General features: G+C 39.3%; 1 protein-coding gene across 6 annotated transcripts in view; it reads left to right on the plus strand.

The window, feature by feature from the left end:
- The first annotated feature begins 6,439 nt into the window (after positions 1–6,439).
- MTM1 (myotubularin 1) overlaps positions 6,440–16,245 on the plus strand; it is a 43,094-nt gene continuing 33,288 nt past the window's right edge. For 3 of the 6 annotated variants that reach the window (XM_058847686.1, XM_058847684.1, XM_058847685.1), the window contains exons 1-2: positions 6,441–6,587; positions 8,315–8,460. The gene's annotated coding sequence lies outside the window, so the exon portion shown is untranslated. Of the gene's footprint in view, positions 6,629–8,314; positions 8,461–16,245 lie in introns of all 6 variants that reach the window. The other 3 variants (XM_058847679.1, XM_058847680.1, XM_058847681.1) reach the window with 3 other exon arrangements.

The following is a 16,245-nucleotide window of genomic DNA, read 5'->3' on the forward strand; positions in this document are numbered from 1 at the left end:
CCTGTCTCTGTCATGCTCATTCACATACTTAAAATGATGCTTAAAATAATTCTTACATGCTGAATTTTAAGTTATTCAGACACTACTGTAGTTAAAGCTTCACGTGTGGACCTTGACAATAGGAGAGGGCATTTGGGAGTCCATCTTGCATAGTTTTCTTTTCACAGATGAAACTGTTTGATGCCAAGATGCTTTTGCTTTTACAAGGTACTTTAACTTCACTCCTGCAGTCTCATCTGCCTGCATTGTTTCACTGGAGTTCTTTCAGGATTTGAATGAAACCTCAACCCTCCACAGAACTTCAGAGCACAGAGCAAAAGCAAAACACTTAATAGGTATTAGTCTGAGGGGTCCTTCTCTTTTACAAGCTATATTTATACATTTAACAGATAACTTTCTATTGCAGTTTGCAATAGGAAGTGTACTGGAAGCTCATGCTTTTGTATGCTATTTGCTCTAAGAAGATTTTCTTCTATTTCTCTTAATTTGTGGCACTGTTCTACTAGAATTAATTCCACTAACTGATCGGGTAATTTAGTGGATATTACTAACTTCCATTTGTTTGTTTCTTCTAATCCAAATAGTCAAGTTCTCTTAAAACCTTTATGTACTATGCAAATTAGGTATGATATATGTGAGAATGAATTTGCCTTTCTGTGAAATGCAGCTGTTTCTCAAATAAAACATACTAACTGCTTCTAATATTTGCATAGAGAAAATAAGGTGGGGTTTTTTTCCCTACCTAAATACAGGATCAACAAATACCTGATACTAATTTTCTCAGTCTTTGAAGACAAGGAATCAGTATGTGTCTAATGGTGACAGCAGATGTGTGTATTTAGGTACATACACATAGATAAATATTGTACGCATCAGTTGCCAAGTGCCAGGTTTTGGTGACAGCAGTGCTGTATATGCAAACCTAGGTATCCGAAAGCAAGCTATCATCTGCCTGAAATCACAATAACAAGTATTCAGTCTGTGTTTCTGAAAATGCTTCCCAAAATATAATTGCTATTTCCAGCCCTTGGGAGTCATAGGATCCAGAAATACAAGAAGCCTCTTATATAACTCACCTTATTGCTATTGTGAGTCAAGCAGCAAGGGGCAGATCTTTTTTAGGGTGTTTATGTGTTTTATTTGATGACATTACTTGATAAAGAAACAACTAGGCTAATTGAGGGGAAAGCTAGACAGAAATAGGTCAAAGAGGTCTTAAAATACAGCTTAAAAGAATTAAATCTGGAGGTCTTTATTTAACAGAGACAAAATGAAACATCAGGTTAGCAAACAAAGGATAATGACAGGAAACAAAGGGTGTAAGTGGCACTGTGCTAGAAAAGCAAAAGAATCACTGATATACCATATAATTTCTAATATCTAACTCATAAAAGGAAAAAAAAAGTCCACATGTGAACATACAGAGACATCTATGGATTTGTGATGTTTAACACTGCATTGTCCTTTCCATTTTATCTGTCAAGACATCAATAGAAAACAGGAAGAGAAAATTATTGTGTGGTAAATGGACAGAAATCATCTTTAACTTGACCTATGGGCTTGATGTAAAGGTGTAGACTTCCCACCTCCACTTAGTTTTTTCTCCAGAGTAGTAGGAAAACAAGTTAGTATTATTATCAGGTATTGTGCTCTCAAACAGCACTTCGATACCATCAATCTCATAATACCTCAGTTCTCCCTGGCATTTTAGTTCTACATGTGTATTTATTATTTGTACTACCACAGTGCTACAAGAGCCTGGTGCGTATCAGGGTCAGTATTTTTTATACTTTACGAAGTATGAAATGAGAAAACTGAGGACTACAGGCATGAGAGGCAGCATAATAAACTGTGAGCCTCTATTCTAGACATTACTGAAAGGAAAAGTTTTAAGAAGAGGTTTTAAGGAAAATTGCCAGTAACTTTTGGGCCATCTATAGGATCCTTGGAAGTAAAAGGCAGTGAAAAGAATGCATGAAAGAACATGTTTAAATTTATTATAAGTGGGCTGTGGAAACTGGAATAGTGAGCTGATTGGAGCTGCAGTTAGATGTCAGCAGAGAATGGAAATGGCAAGTAAACAGGCTGCCAAGGCCTTCCAAAGTAAAGACAGGTAGGTAAGGATCCACATGATAGAGTAGGCTGAGCCAGCACAGGGATTAAAAGAGTGGAATAATACAGTGAGAATGACAGATTAAGAAAAATGGACACTGTAGTAGTGTTCTCAATAAATATGAGTAAGGCAAGGTTATATTTTTCAAGGCCAAGGGAAAGGATGTTGCAGTAATTGAGATCTGAGAAGATGGGAGTTTTAGCTATATGGACAGATTTAAACATAGTCTGGCCATAAAGGGCTAGGGAAAGGTTTGAGTCAAAGATGATTACATACAGGCAGATAATAGTGTAAAAGATAATGTAGAGAGTACTTGTGGAAGAAGGCCTTGACACTATTTTAACTGTACTGAGCTGAAAATGACATTAGCATTGTCAATTAACCAGTTTTCATCCAGATGGTCAAGGGATTGGAGGCTGGGGTATTTGTGTACTGTCTGGGCTGATTACAACTGAGGCATCATATCCCGTAATACAACAGTGTGATGACAAGGCTCAGAAATACAGAAAGAGCCTAAACAACCCCACACCCCACTCATGTACCATATCATTAATAAAACTTTAATAATTTATGCTCTTGCAGATCCAAGGAGCTATTGGATGAATCATCAGTCAGGGGACTAAGCACATTTTTTCCAGTTCATGTCACCTTTGGGTTCCTGACCATGCAGGTGTGGGATTCACAGGACTTTTGTGGCTGACTGCAGTGGAAGGTGAAGTCAAACAGAAAAGTCATAAGAAGGTACTAGAGATACAAGCTAAAGTTTTTTAAGAAAAGCAAGTCAATCTGCATTGAGGAGGCATAGCTGGGAAAAAAATGAATGGAAAAGGTCATTTGAGCTGTGGTCATAGTACACACTAGCTGGGGATAAAGCATAAAGCATGTTGACTAGAGCAACAACCCAAGGAGAAAGGCCCGGTTAATACCAACTGGAAGCCAGAGGGCAAGTAAAAAACAGTCCCTCAAAAATGAACTAGTAGGTGTCTTAGAAATGTAGGAGGAAAATAAGGGACAGGTGAACAAGGGTGGAGAGTATTTTACTTGACAGATATAGGTGGAATAATAGTTGTGATCATTAAAGATCATTAAAGATGAGCAAGGGGTTGTTTGAGATTTTGCCTTCTGAAAGAAATGCAAAGGGCATAAGCCAGGTTGGAAAAAATGTAGGACAAACTGATGGAAATAAATTTATGAGAACATTTGGGGAGAGCACTTTTAGTGATCTTAGTCATGAAGTGTCAGACATGACTTCTGGTTCTCATGACGACAGAGAAAAACCTTTAAAATGTGATTTGAATAAAACCTTGAAAGAATGATAAAGGATCCTCTGTGTGTATATACACATATGTATTCACATATGTATATAGACATTATGTGTGCATATCTATATCTATATCTATATCTATATCTATATCTATATCTATATCTATATCTATATCTATATCTATATCTATATTGTAATATGTGTATTTTTTGATATAATTCACATGTATAGTGCACAAAGCTAACTCAAGCATAATGCATAAAACTTGAGCAACCCAAGGATTGCCACAATGATGACAGAGAGCTCAGGACTGTTTGCAAAAGGACAAAGGGGGCACCAGGAGAGAGACAAATCCACTCAGAGGAGATGAGCCACTAATGATTCAGTGATCAGCCCATGATACCAATTCGGTTAACCGTGCATCTTAATATCGTCTCCCGAAAGAAAAAAAAACAAACACTCCGACTTCATCCCCTTCTGGGAAAATCTCAGAAAAATTCTACATCTCACAGACTGCCTCCCGAAAATCCACTCAGACCTAATCTCCTTCCCAGAAACCTCATCGGCAGTTCAACATCTAAAGTCTCAATATGTAACAACATATCACAGAGAAAAAACTGAGACTGCATGGCAGTCAATAGACAGTTTGTGAACTGTATAAAACTCGGCACTCCAATAGACAGTTTGTGAACTTGGGGGAATCAGTGCGGCAGAGACTGGTTCAGGGTTCACCTAGCGCCGATCCCGGGCTCGGCGTTGTCTTTAATTGTGGCTGTCCCAAAACTAATTTTTTGCAAATTTATTAATAAAAATTATCATTGATAAAATTTGATTGATTTCTTTTTATAACATATATGAAACAATACATGATATATATGAAACAATACATTATTTGTGCTTGGAAATACCACACTGGAATACATCAAAACAAGACTTCAAAACTTGATCAGTGGATTTTTTTAGCTAATCATTGCTGAGAGGATGTCAGAGGTAAAGGTATATCATACCAGACAACACTGCTTGTGTGAGGGAGGTGAACATTTAATCTCCTTTTGCTCACTGCTTACTCCTGCTGTTTATTAATGTAAATAATGCTTTTTGTAGAAAAATATTTTTCATTACAGAAACTTTTTCTTTTCTGTCATAAGAGGCACCAGCTCAATTCCCTTGTGTTTTTCTGGTTCTGATTTTCTAAAGTTTTTGGAATTCCAGATGTAAATTGTTAATAGTAAATTTGACACCTAAAAGTAATGCATAAAATTATTGTTAAAATTACTGTCTTATGGCTTCTTATTAAAAATGAGATTCATTTAATAAATTATAAAAAGTTTAATATAAATAAAAAGACAATTAGGAGACAAAGAAAATAAAGCAAAGGGTTAAAACAGCCGGGTGCCCTGGCAGGTTGCCAGGAACACACCTGGCATCTTGGGAACACTCTTTTTATCCCCCCCTGCTGTGAAGGTTTAATGCATATTCAAAGCATGCCCCCTCCCTCGTTCCGCCTTCTTAGATCATGCTTTTGCACAATTTTTATTTTCTGCTGGTCAGCATATTTTTTTTTGCTGGTCATCATTATTCTAGCTGGTCAGCATTATTTGAAGTTTGGTTTCCTTTCTTTTGCAAATGGTCACTTGTTGATAACAGTTCGGGCCTCTTATCCTTCCTCAGAGGGCAGCTGGGCTTCACATCTTCTGCTGATAACAGTTTGGGCTCTATTGTTCTCCAGATAAGCAGCTTGGGCCTCACTGTCTTTGCCCTCTGGGGTTTTTTTTTCTTCTTTGTACCTAGGAAATTCTTTTAAGCTTAAAACTTGTTAACAAGGAAAAAAGTACATACATAGCTAAAAAGTATTTAACATATAATATTCATCTTAATACCTGCAAAAGCCAATATCACAATATAATTTATAACATTCTGAAAGTATTTCTTGCCTTGTACATGCACGGTTCACCCCAAAGAGCCTTTAGGTCAGAGTCAGCTCTTCAGATGGTGTAACTATTTGTTCATAGAGAAGAAATAACTGCCAAAATTAAACTCGATGAAGACTTCTTCAAGAAGACATGGAAAAGCAGAGGTGATATGGTATCTTTGATATAGTTGTTGGTATGATGCTCGTGAACTGTCAGGGGATGAACTTACCCCAGAGGAGCCAGTGCTGGCCCTGTACAGGTGTGAGGGGAACACTGCTGGGTCTGTGAGATCTGCTTAAACTGAGTATGGAGCTCCTAATTGCTCACAAAGGAACTCAAGTTACTTTTTGTATTAGATTTTTTTATTTTTAATTTTTTTTATTTGATCAGTTCTTCTGTAGTATCCAGTCCTGCAAGCAGGGAGGAATTGTCCTTCCACTGATGGGGAATCAAGTTAGGGTCATTCACACCACTGGAGAAGCTGGACACTGCTGTTTTGTAACTCAAAAATATGCTTTATAACATCAGAAAGGTTTGACAATATCACAAATCCCCTCTTCATGAGAGGAGAGACCATCAGACCACAGAGAGCGCCCTCATCTCCACCTTGCCCTCCAGACGTGCATAGCTGTTCCCCGTACAGGGCCAACAGGCCATTTTAATGACAATTTTTATTTCCTTTTAATTTTACATGAATGATACCCTGACATTTGCATCACCAATTCTTTTACTCCTTTTAGCGTAGTGTTTTTTCTTACAGTTTACTCCTTTTATTACATTGGTGTCCAGTGGGCATCCAGAAGGCTTGGGGTGTCTGATCACTCCATCAGCTCGATCCGCTTCACACTGGCTGCACATCCCTTTCCTCCCCTTCCTTTTCCCCGGGTATTTCCTTCGAGACCGCTCTGCGGGGGGGGGACACCGAGGGCCACAGCCCCAAGCGCCTCAGAACCCCTGGGCGCTCCCGCCCGCCCGTACAGCCTGAGGGGGGGGGGGGGGGGGGGCGCTCCTGCCCCGCCCCTCAGGGGAAGGCCCGGCCCCAGCGCGTGACCCTGCCCCGGATCGCCTCTTCCTGAAGCCCCGCCCAGCTCCCGCATCCCTGCCCGCGGCCGCGGCTCCCGGCAGCCCCCGCGGCGTGGGATGGGCGCGGGCTCGTCACGTGAGCGCCGCGTTCGGGCCCGCGGCGGCAGCGGCGGTACTGGCGGCGGTACCGGTACTACCATCACCACCATCCTCATCACCACCACCACCACCACCGGAGTGCCGGTGGGTGCCGGTGCGGGGCTGAGGAGTGCCGGTGCGGTACCGCTGTGTGTCGTTTGGGCCCGGGAGTGTCTGGTGCGGGACTCGGGAGTGTCCGTGTGAGGCCTGGGCGTGTCCGTGCGAGGCCCGGGCGGCGTCCGTGGGTCTGGGGAGTGTCGGTGGAACCCAGCGGCTGGCGGTGCTACCTTTCCCGGGCTGTTTGTGGCCCCTTGGCTCCGGCTTTTCCTGATTCACAACCCGATGTGCAGCACCTATCTGGGAGCGAGACATTGCTGAAGTGTGGCTCAGCAGAGACACCTCTGAAGTGTAGTTTTTACCTTTCTTGTTAAATCCTCTCCTGTGATGTTAAAATATCCCGAGTGCTCTTGATTAGCTTTCAGACCTTTAAGCCGCTGTACTGTTCATTACTGACTGGCTTAAATTTTCTGTGGCATGCGACTTCTTTCAGTGTTCACTTGTCAGGGGACAAGCTGAAACCTTCCATTCCAGAGCAAACTTCTTAGTTGATTTAAAGCAAGAAATGATTCTTGAAGATGACAGAGTTTTTGCTTGCTGGTTTTTGTGTTGTGGCATTCAGAAGGCATGTTTTCTAGTTTGTGTGGTCGGTAGATTTTGGGTTGTTGGTGTGGGCTTTTTTCAGATGTACGTGTATTTAGAGTGTAAGAAGCATATATTTTTTCACAGAAAACCTCATTTTTCTTAGTGCTATAAAAACAGCATAGGCAAACTCAGTGTTAAAATTTTGTGAATGTTTTGTCATGGGTCTGTAGATTGGCTTGCCACAATAGGCACTGACAAAACCTGAATGTTTAAAATGTAGCTTGGCTCTATGTCACAGCTACTTTTCTGGGGCAGGAATTGTGCCCATTGCTTGCTAGTGGTCATACATTTGTTTATCATTAGCCACATTAAAAGGACCAGGTATCTCGTGGTACAGGAATAGTATGATATAAAACTAGAACCCCTCTTCCTTGCCATAGTTTTCTTTTTAAGGTTAATTTGCGTTTAGGTGTTAAAAAAGTTAGACTACACAATTATTAACAGAGTCTTGACACACAAAACTTCTGGCATTGTATGCGACTTCATTGTGTGCCAAGTGTCCCAGGAGATGAGCTATAGAGCTGTTTTCAATAAAATGTAGAATCCTTCCTTTTTGCACTGTTTTTTCTTGGTCAGAAGGAAAATTGCAGAAAACAGGCTTGCCAAAGAGATGGGCATGTAGCATCATCAAGGTTGATCAAACCCTAGCGCTATTGTCTTCCTATGTGTAGAGTTACAGAGTTAGTTACCAATAGTTAATTTAAAGTGCACAACTGATTAAATGAGAAGTAACTGTAAAACTGTAGATATTTGTGTGTTGTTTTAAAGGACACAAAATACTAGTTTCCCTAAGAACTTGAATCGTGTAAAAATAAGTGGTTTTTTTCATGGTTTGTTGCTTCTGACTTTGCCAAGTTACATAGCTTTTCATATGAAAGTAATTCCTAAATATATGTGAGGAAAACTGACTTAGAAACATTTTAAAACCTGTTCTTAGAATTTTAGGAGAGAAAGTTCTCAATTCCACCTACTTGATGCTAAATCTCCTGACATAAGGTAAAACGTAAAACAAGCTCGTACTGTTTGTTTCCTTTCTCCAAAATGCTTTTAATAGCAACTATTCTGGGGTTTTGCTTCCTTTCTGAAGTTTTTTAAAGTAATGTCAATTGAAATTTTCTAGCAGTGTTAACAATGTCTTCTTACCTGTTCCATTCCTGTTAGAGGCCAGCTACAGCACAAAAGTCAAATGTAAAGTTGAAGGAATGAACAGAAGTTTGCTGTCATCTGGCACTGAAGTGGGCATCTATATTTCATACAACTGAAATGACTGGTTAAATCTGGAGACTCCTGAGCAAGAGAAAACAAAAGTAAGTGGCTGTAAGTAGACTGTAGTACACTTTTGTGTAAGATGGAATGTGTTTTTTCCCAACCATATCTAAGTAACTCATGTGCTACATTGTTGCATGTAGTGAGTGGAAAGGCTGTACAGAGATTGGGAAGTGACTGGACACATCAGTGTGGAAAGTATCCAAGTTTCTTTGCCCAGCAAAGTCCCTGCCTATTGCTTCAAAGAGAGCACCCCCAGAAGTGTGGTGGTGCCCTGTGAATGACTTAGGCGGGGTAGTCCCAAAGTCTCCTTTCTTGGGGATGGAATCAAGCAATGATTTGTAAACGACTTCATCATAGTCTATGAAGTCATAGTATACTTAGTCTACTTTTTTAAGTACAGACTAGCTCAGAATGGTATTTTCTTCTTGGCTTTATGTGTATTCATGTAGTGGAAGTTGGAATTAAGCATCAGATGGCAGAGGATGAGTCTAATGGGTTGTACATGTTCTTAAGGAAAAGTTGGGAAGAATGTCTGAGTAGGGGGGTGTAGTTTTAACTGTTACAGTGTCATTTTTTAGTACAGTATATCATTGCATAACAGATGCAATTTTCATTTCTCCTGTGGAATCATCAGTTAAATCTTTAGCAACAGAACTACAGTGGACTAAGGGGATGTCTTTCAAGAAGAATGAGATGAGAGCAACTGAAGGCTTTCTTAATAGAAAACTGGGAAGCTGTGTTTGCTGTCCCATAGGCTTTCCTGTCAACTGCATCAGCTTTTGACAATGTGGGAGGTATGCATTCCCTGCAGGGGATTCGAAGTAGTGAAAATAGACTGTGTGGGTTTAGAAAGCCATGGATCAGCCTTCAGGCATAGTTTTCCTACAGATGTAATGTTGATTCTAGAGATAATCTGACAAATGTTTCCTTAAAAAACCCACTTCTGTCATTCCACCTAATCTAGGTAGATTTAACTGTTAGAGGGAAAATGACTGCTTCCTTTGGTCCACTCACAGGACTGAACTTCCAGTTTAGAACTCAGCTACCAGACTGAATATTACGAAGCAGTCCAGGAAAAAAGATAATCATGGCAAGGGAAAGGTAGTGCACATAGAACAAAGATTAATAATAAGTGAGTACAAGTGGACAGATATGATTGTTAGCATAGATTGCAAGGAATAGAACTCTTGACAATTGCTGGTAAGCAGGCCTTGGGAAATAATTTTATGTATTACTACTAAAGAAGATGCTGCTTTTATTTGTAATGGTGATATACAGCACAAAAACTATCTATCCAGATCCATGATGGCATGTGTTCTACTCTGTCACCTCTCTTTGTGAGAGAACCTGTAATTGTCTTAAAAAAAAGCTTTCCAGGATAAAAGCTGGGATATCACCCTAGGCTATATTTTCAATATAATCCTAAAGGAGGAAGCAATTGGGTTGATAATTAGAAAAGTAACATTACAGACCTTTGTGTTAGGTCTTGTTGAAGGTTGTTATTTACTTTGAAAATAGGGTGTGAGTTATTAATTCCACATAATATTAAGACAGTAAAACAAAAAACTTCAAATGCAGACAAGAGAAATATCAATCAAGGCGGAACTGAGAATTTTTTTACTTCCTCCAGCTATTCTTTATTCAATATCTGCCTTCAATGTGTAAGAGGATTTTCTTTTTAAGAAACTTATGCATAGAAGTGGTAGGATCTGGTGACACTGAGAAATTTTCTGACAAACTTTCTGCCAAGTTGTTTCTTTTGCTGCCATTTATACATTTCCATTGTCAGGACACCAGTGTTTGTTAGTGTGAGGTCTTTCTTCTGATATCTTGAAAACTCCCTACCATACAGAGCGCAGGCAACTGACACACTTGTAATTGGTTTGGTGAATTAGCAGTCACTTGACTGTTGTGAATTTTGTTTGTATTTGTTTCTGTTGAATCTTTTGGGGACAATGACTTGACCTGTCAAATGCAGGGCACATTAGGGAGCAGAAGAATGCTTTTTCTGAGGGAGGGAGCATTTCTTACTCTTCAGCAGTCCGTGTTGAGTTGTGCAGCTGCTGTACTAGTCTCTGCTGTGTATTCTAGCAGAGAATTTGCAACAATTCTGGAGCGCATCTTTCTTAGGGATGGGAAGCCTGGTGTAGAATCGGTGCTGAGCAAACAGCTTTGGATTGAGAGGGTTTTTTGTGATACTATTTTTGAAGGATACAGATTTTGAATATTGTGATTATTGATTAATTTGATTCAACTGACTTGACCTCAGAAGGGCAGATAGATTCTACATGGACAGTAGTCCATTGAGGCTTGCACTGCTGGCATGCTTTGTGTGTTTTGGTTAAAACTTGAATTGATAAGGCTTGCAGAGAGACTTGAAAGCTCATATGGTTTCCCTGGAAAATGTAGATTTAGTAACTACATGCAAATAGGGAATGTTATTTAGACATTAAGGGAGAAGACCCACTAGTGGCATAATCCAGATCAGCAGAATCATGAGGATCCACTTGAGGAAAGATGAGGACTGTGACCTCCATTACTAAGAGGTTATGCTTGGAAAGATTTTAGATCATGTAACAGTGATGGTAAAGCAGAAATAGGAGATTTTGTGATCTACTAATTGAGATAAGAGCGCACAAACATCATCATTATGGTTAATGATCCTGGACTGCAGTATCCCTCCTGTGAAGACAGGCCGAGAGTCAGGGATGTTCAGCCTGGAGAAGAGAAGGCTCCAAGAAGACCTTATAGCATTTTCCAGTACCTAAAGGGAGTCTAAGTGAAAGATGAGCACAAACTTTTTATCAGGACCTATTTTGTTAGGAAAAGGGTGATGATTTAAGGTAAAAGAGGGCCAATTTAGACTAGTTAAAGGAAAAGGCTTTACACAAGGATGTTGAAACATTGTCACAGGTTGTCCATACGATCTCTCATCCCTAGAAACATTTGAGGTCAGGGTGCTGAGCAACCTGAGCTTACTTCAAGATGCCCCTGCTCATTGCAGGGGGAATGGACCAGATAGTCATCTGGTCCATAGACCATAGAGGTGCCTTCCAGCCCAAGTAGTTTTGCTTCTAAATCTCCCCTGCACTGGTATCTTTCACTATTGCAGGAAATTGTTGTTGGGTTTATATCCTTTGGAAATATTTATCAGTAAATATTTATCCAGTGTGGGATTTCTGTGAGGTTTCAGTTTGCTTATTTTAACTTTTTTTAAACTGGAGTTCTTTGTTTTATGCTACTTCTTTTTTTTTTTGTAGCATTGTAACTTTGGAGACTTTTGCTACCTTATTGTTGTTTCTGAGTATAGTTCCTTTGTGCTAAAATATAAGGAGTTAAATGAGCTTGAAAGAGATGTATTTCTGTGGACTGGATTAGTTGGTTGTGGCACTGTTGTCTCACCGGTGCTGTTTTGTTAGGGACAGCTGGTGTCTGGAAAACTGCCTTCATTGCCTTAGATCTTTCTTGTGTCTTGTTTTGTACCCCTGTATGTCTTTATATCTTCTCCTAAAATTTTATTAACCTTCAGTAAGATGAATGACTACTCTTGACTTCATTGGATTAAATACCTATTCACCAGTGTTAAAGATGCTGGTGCTTATTTTGGTGACTCTGATAACTGAGATGCAGCTGTTGGCTTGACACTTCTGGACTGCTGCTTTTCCTTATATATTTTGTAAAGGAGTTATGTTCTTTTCTGCTTAATACGTTGAGTGAATTTTTTTTTTTTCCTTTGTGGTTGTCCTAGATTATCTTTGATACTGTCTTAGAAATTCCTAGAGTTCTGCACTATTCTGTATGTTATTTCTGAAATCCTACATATGATGTATTATCTCTTCTGTGCAGTTGTGGTTCTGACAGATGTGCCTTTGGTTTTAGGACTTTGTATTTTATACTTTAAATTTTATATGGGAAACACAAGGCAGTATATTTATACTGGCTCTGTATGTTACTATAGCAAGGAAAACTCTACCAGCATACCTTTCAAACATTGCTGTGAGTGTCTCCATTCCTATGAATCCTAGGAAGCACAAGTATAAATACCAAGTTTAATGAAAACACAGATTCCAAGTAGTTTAATTGTTATTGTAAGATCACTGGAGCCTCCATTTCTTGATAGTGTTACTATATTAAGTTCTGGTAACTTTAACAAAGCTTTGTTTATCAGCTCAAGTTAAATCCAGTAAAATTGCTTTGCCTCCTTGCTATTCTAGATTCAGGAATGACTGTTCAACTATTGCTATCTGCAGAAACAAAGTTGTCTGATTTAAAATTGCAGAGTAATTCTCTTTCTGTTCAGATGCTGACAGGTACAAAGTGTGAGCTTTGTAAGGTTATTGATTTTCGTGCAAGTCTAGAACTACATGAGTGATACTGGGGAATAAAATGTGCTTGCAGTGGAAAACTAGTTGAAAGATTTCTCCCTGTGTGGAAGGACTACTGCTGCCCCATGATAATGAGAAAGTTGTAGCTATTTTAAGACTGTGGTGGAATATGTTTTTTTTAATTGCTCATGGCAGTATTATGTTGGGTGGCTGCCAGAAGCTGCTTCTGTACTTAGATTAAGAAATAATATTAAAAAAAGGAAATATTTCATGTTCATTTTAAATATTTTTGAAAACCTGGTTTCTCTTGATATAGAGAAATCCATTTCCTTAAGGGTGTGTCTTTGTTTGATGGGTACTTTTAATGCGAACTTAATTTTGTCTATTATCTGATGATCACAGAAGTGTAATCCAGTTGGTAGGGACTTCAGGAGGCCTCCAGTTGAATGCCTTGCTCAAAGCAGGATCAGACCCAGTTGTTCAGAACTCTTTCCAGCTGGGTGTTAGAAACCTCTGAGGATGAAGACTGCAACTTCCTTGGGGCCTGTTTTCACAGCTTGACTGCCTTACACTGAAAAAGAAGGGGTTTTTTGTTTTTGTTTTTTTTTTTTTCCTGAAATCAAGCTGGAATCTAGTTTGTTTTGATTTCTGTTATATCTTGTCACTCACCACTTTGAAGACCCTGGCTTTGCCTTCTCAGCAACTACCTCAAACCACCCACTGAAGCTGTCTCTTCTTCAGGCTGAAAAATTCCCAGTTCCTTTATCAATGTCTCTCTTGTGATGTGTACACTGTTCTAAATGCTTTCTAACAAGTGCTCTATAATTAATTATTAGGACTTAGTTTACTTATGAAAATATGGGTAGTTATAAATATGCTTATTAGTATTTGGGATTTTTAAACATGACTGAATTTCAAAGCAAATTTTTTTTTAGCATTAGACTTATTCTTTTACTTGCATACTGATTAATTTAAACTCATATTAAAATTTGTGAAAATGTTTGATGGATTAAAAAAAATACTGTGACAGATAACACCTTATCTTCATTACATGTTTATTCAACTTGATTAGCTCTGAATAAGTCTAGTTGGCATCACTGAAGTGTTAGAAATGAAACAGTAGTTGGTTGTGATTCTATAGTGAAGTTCTCTATAGAAATTGAAGTCAGATAATGAATTTATTCTCACTGTAAAGTATATTTAAAGAAATGGATCTGGGGAGAGTCAGGGGAATCTTACACAAAGTAAACTTGCATACACAGAAACATAAACATCTGCTTCAAGATCACACACATCTTGTTTGCGTGAAATGGCCTGGTGGGGTGGTGGCATGGGGGAAAGGGAAGCTCTGTCCTGCTGTATTGTCAGGTTCCTCAAATAGATTTTTTTTCTGAGAACCTGACAGGACCTCTGCCTATTTCTTTTAACTTTTCCACATCTCAATGCGAATTATAGTCAGTGTTCTGGATTATTGCAGAATCTTACCTCATGTAATGCTACAGTTCAGCCCAAACTTAGTGAATGTGCAGTAAAAGGACAAATAATACAGAAAGCAAAGGAGCAAACAGAAGGCTTTTGAAACACTTGGTGCTGTTCCCTCTGTGGGCAGCAGGAGTACACTGCAATTGGAAGGCATAAGGAATGTCCAAACAAGCCTTTATTTCTCAGCTTTCACAGTGGGTTGGCTCTGAGGTGAGTGTCCAGGCTCCTGTGGCCTCTGCTGAGCTCTTCCTGTGGTGTTGCTGCTGGAGTAGCTTCCCCAGTGCAAGATCAACAGCCAGCTTGGGTGTGCCGGTACCTGCTGCAGTCAGAATTTCCATTTTGCAGCACAGATCTATTCAGGGCTGTTACATCCTTTAAAAGTAGCTTTTCTAGGGCTTGTGTATGCCCTCTTGTCTCTTGTGGATGGTGCAGCCTTAATTTAAATTTACGTGAGCTCCTGTTAAAAGTTCCAATTACTTAGTCTCTGCTGACATAGAAAAACTGGGGCTGCTGTGCCTTTGTCTCACCTGTCATTTCTCACCTAAAATATGAAAAAAAGGACACTTCATATGGATTTTTTTAAAAAAATAACCTTCTGAGTAAATATGCCTTTTACCCTTACAAAATCTTGAACTTCTGTAAATTGAAGAATCTCTTCTGAACAAGTATTGGATATTGACAAGTTGGCATAGCAATATAGCAAAGGTTGAAGCTACCTTAAGTTTATAGTATGTAAGATATTGCAAGGAAGGCAAAGCTGTGAAAATACCTTCTCTTAATAGTCTGTGGTCAAAATATTAGACTCAGTATTGCAACCATAATTCTGTGGAGGGTAGTTTTGAAAGGATAATGATTTAATTTTGGTTGCTAAAAAGCATTGCACTAAAAGTAGTTCTGGGCCCCTGTTTCAATGTTTGGAGAAGGTTAAGATAGCTGGAGACCCAGAAGGCAGGTAGTAACCTCTGTGTTCAGGGTCACACAGGCTCTGTGGCTTTCAAAAGCTTTTTTTCTTCATTTTTTTCAACTGAATGTGTTCCTTTTCAATTTTTTTTTTTTTTTTTTTTTTTTTTTTGTGGAGGATGTGATTTTTACTGATAAGCTGTATCACTGAATATTGCAGTTTTAAATGCAATGTCAAGTTTCCTGTGTTGTTAATGAGATTTGAAGGACTTGGGTAACAAACTTGTAGAACCTCTGGATGTGGTTTTCCTCTTTATTCCTGCACATTTGTGTACTGTTAAAGTGAAGTCAAAGCATTTTTCCTCTTGTAGTTTAATGTGTCACTGTCACAGGACTGTTGCAGTGTAATTATCACCCCACTGTTACACAGCAGCATGGGCTGCTTTTCATGGTGCAGAGATCTGGCCAAACTTTCCAATGTTGAGAGTGGAGAGACAGTTCTTTTTAAAGACTACAAATTTCTGCAATAGAAACAAAGATTGTGTAGTCTGTAGTTGTCTGCCTCTTCCCCCCCGCCCCAAGCAAACAAACAAACAATCTCTTCAAGACTGCTGTGTGATGTCAGATCAGTTGATGGCAGGAGTGTGAGTAGTAAAAGGGAAGTGCTTTCCTGGTGTTACATCTAGAATTCCCTTGTGCAATATTGGGAAATTAAGATGATGAATCCTCTGTCACACAAGATTCTGTCTTTAATTAATGCCATTTAAAAAAAAAAGAAAATCTTTTTCCTTTAAATACATGAAGGTTGAACAGACCAGAGGGCCACTCTTTCTTTTGGTCTACTAACTGAAGCTTTGAAGCTTCAGTTAGGAAATGGGGGATTGTTTTTAAACAGAGAAGTACTGTGGAACTCTTGCTTTTTCTTGTTTTGTTTTTTAAACTTGAACCACTTGCGTGTGTTGACATGCTTGTGACTTCCAAGAGCTGTGCAATTATACTCCAAATAGGTAGCATTTCATAATATGTGTAAACAGTTGTTGCAAGGCTGGGATACTGGGGGCCGGTGTGACCCCCAGCTTCTGCCAGCAACGAGCCCAGATAGCCAGGCTGTCCCAG

Source organism: Poecile atricapillus, chromosome 12, assembly GCF_030490865.1.
Source record: "Poecile atricapillus isolate bPoeAtr1 chromosome 12, bPoeAtr1.hap1, whole genome shotgun sequence".
NCBI lineage: Eukaryota > Metazoa > Chordata > Aves > Passeriformes > Paridae > Poecile > Poecile atricapillus.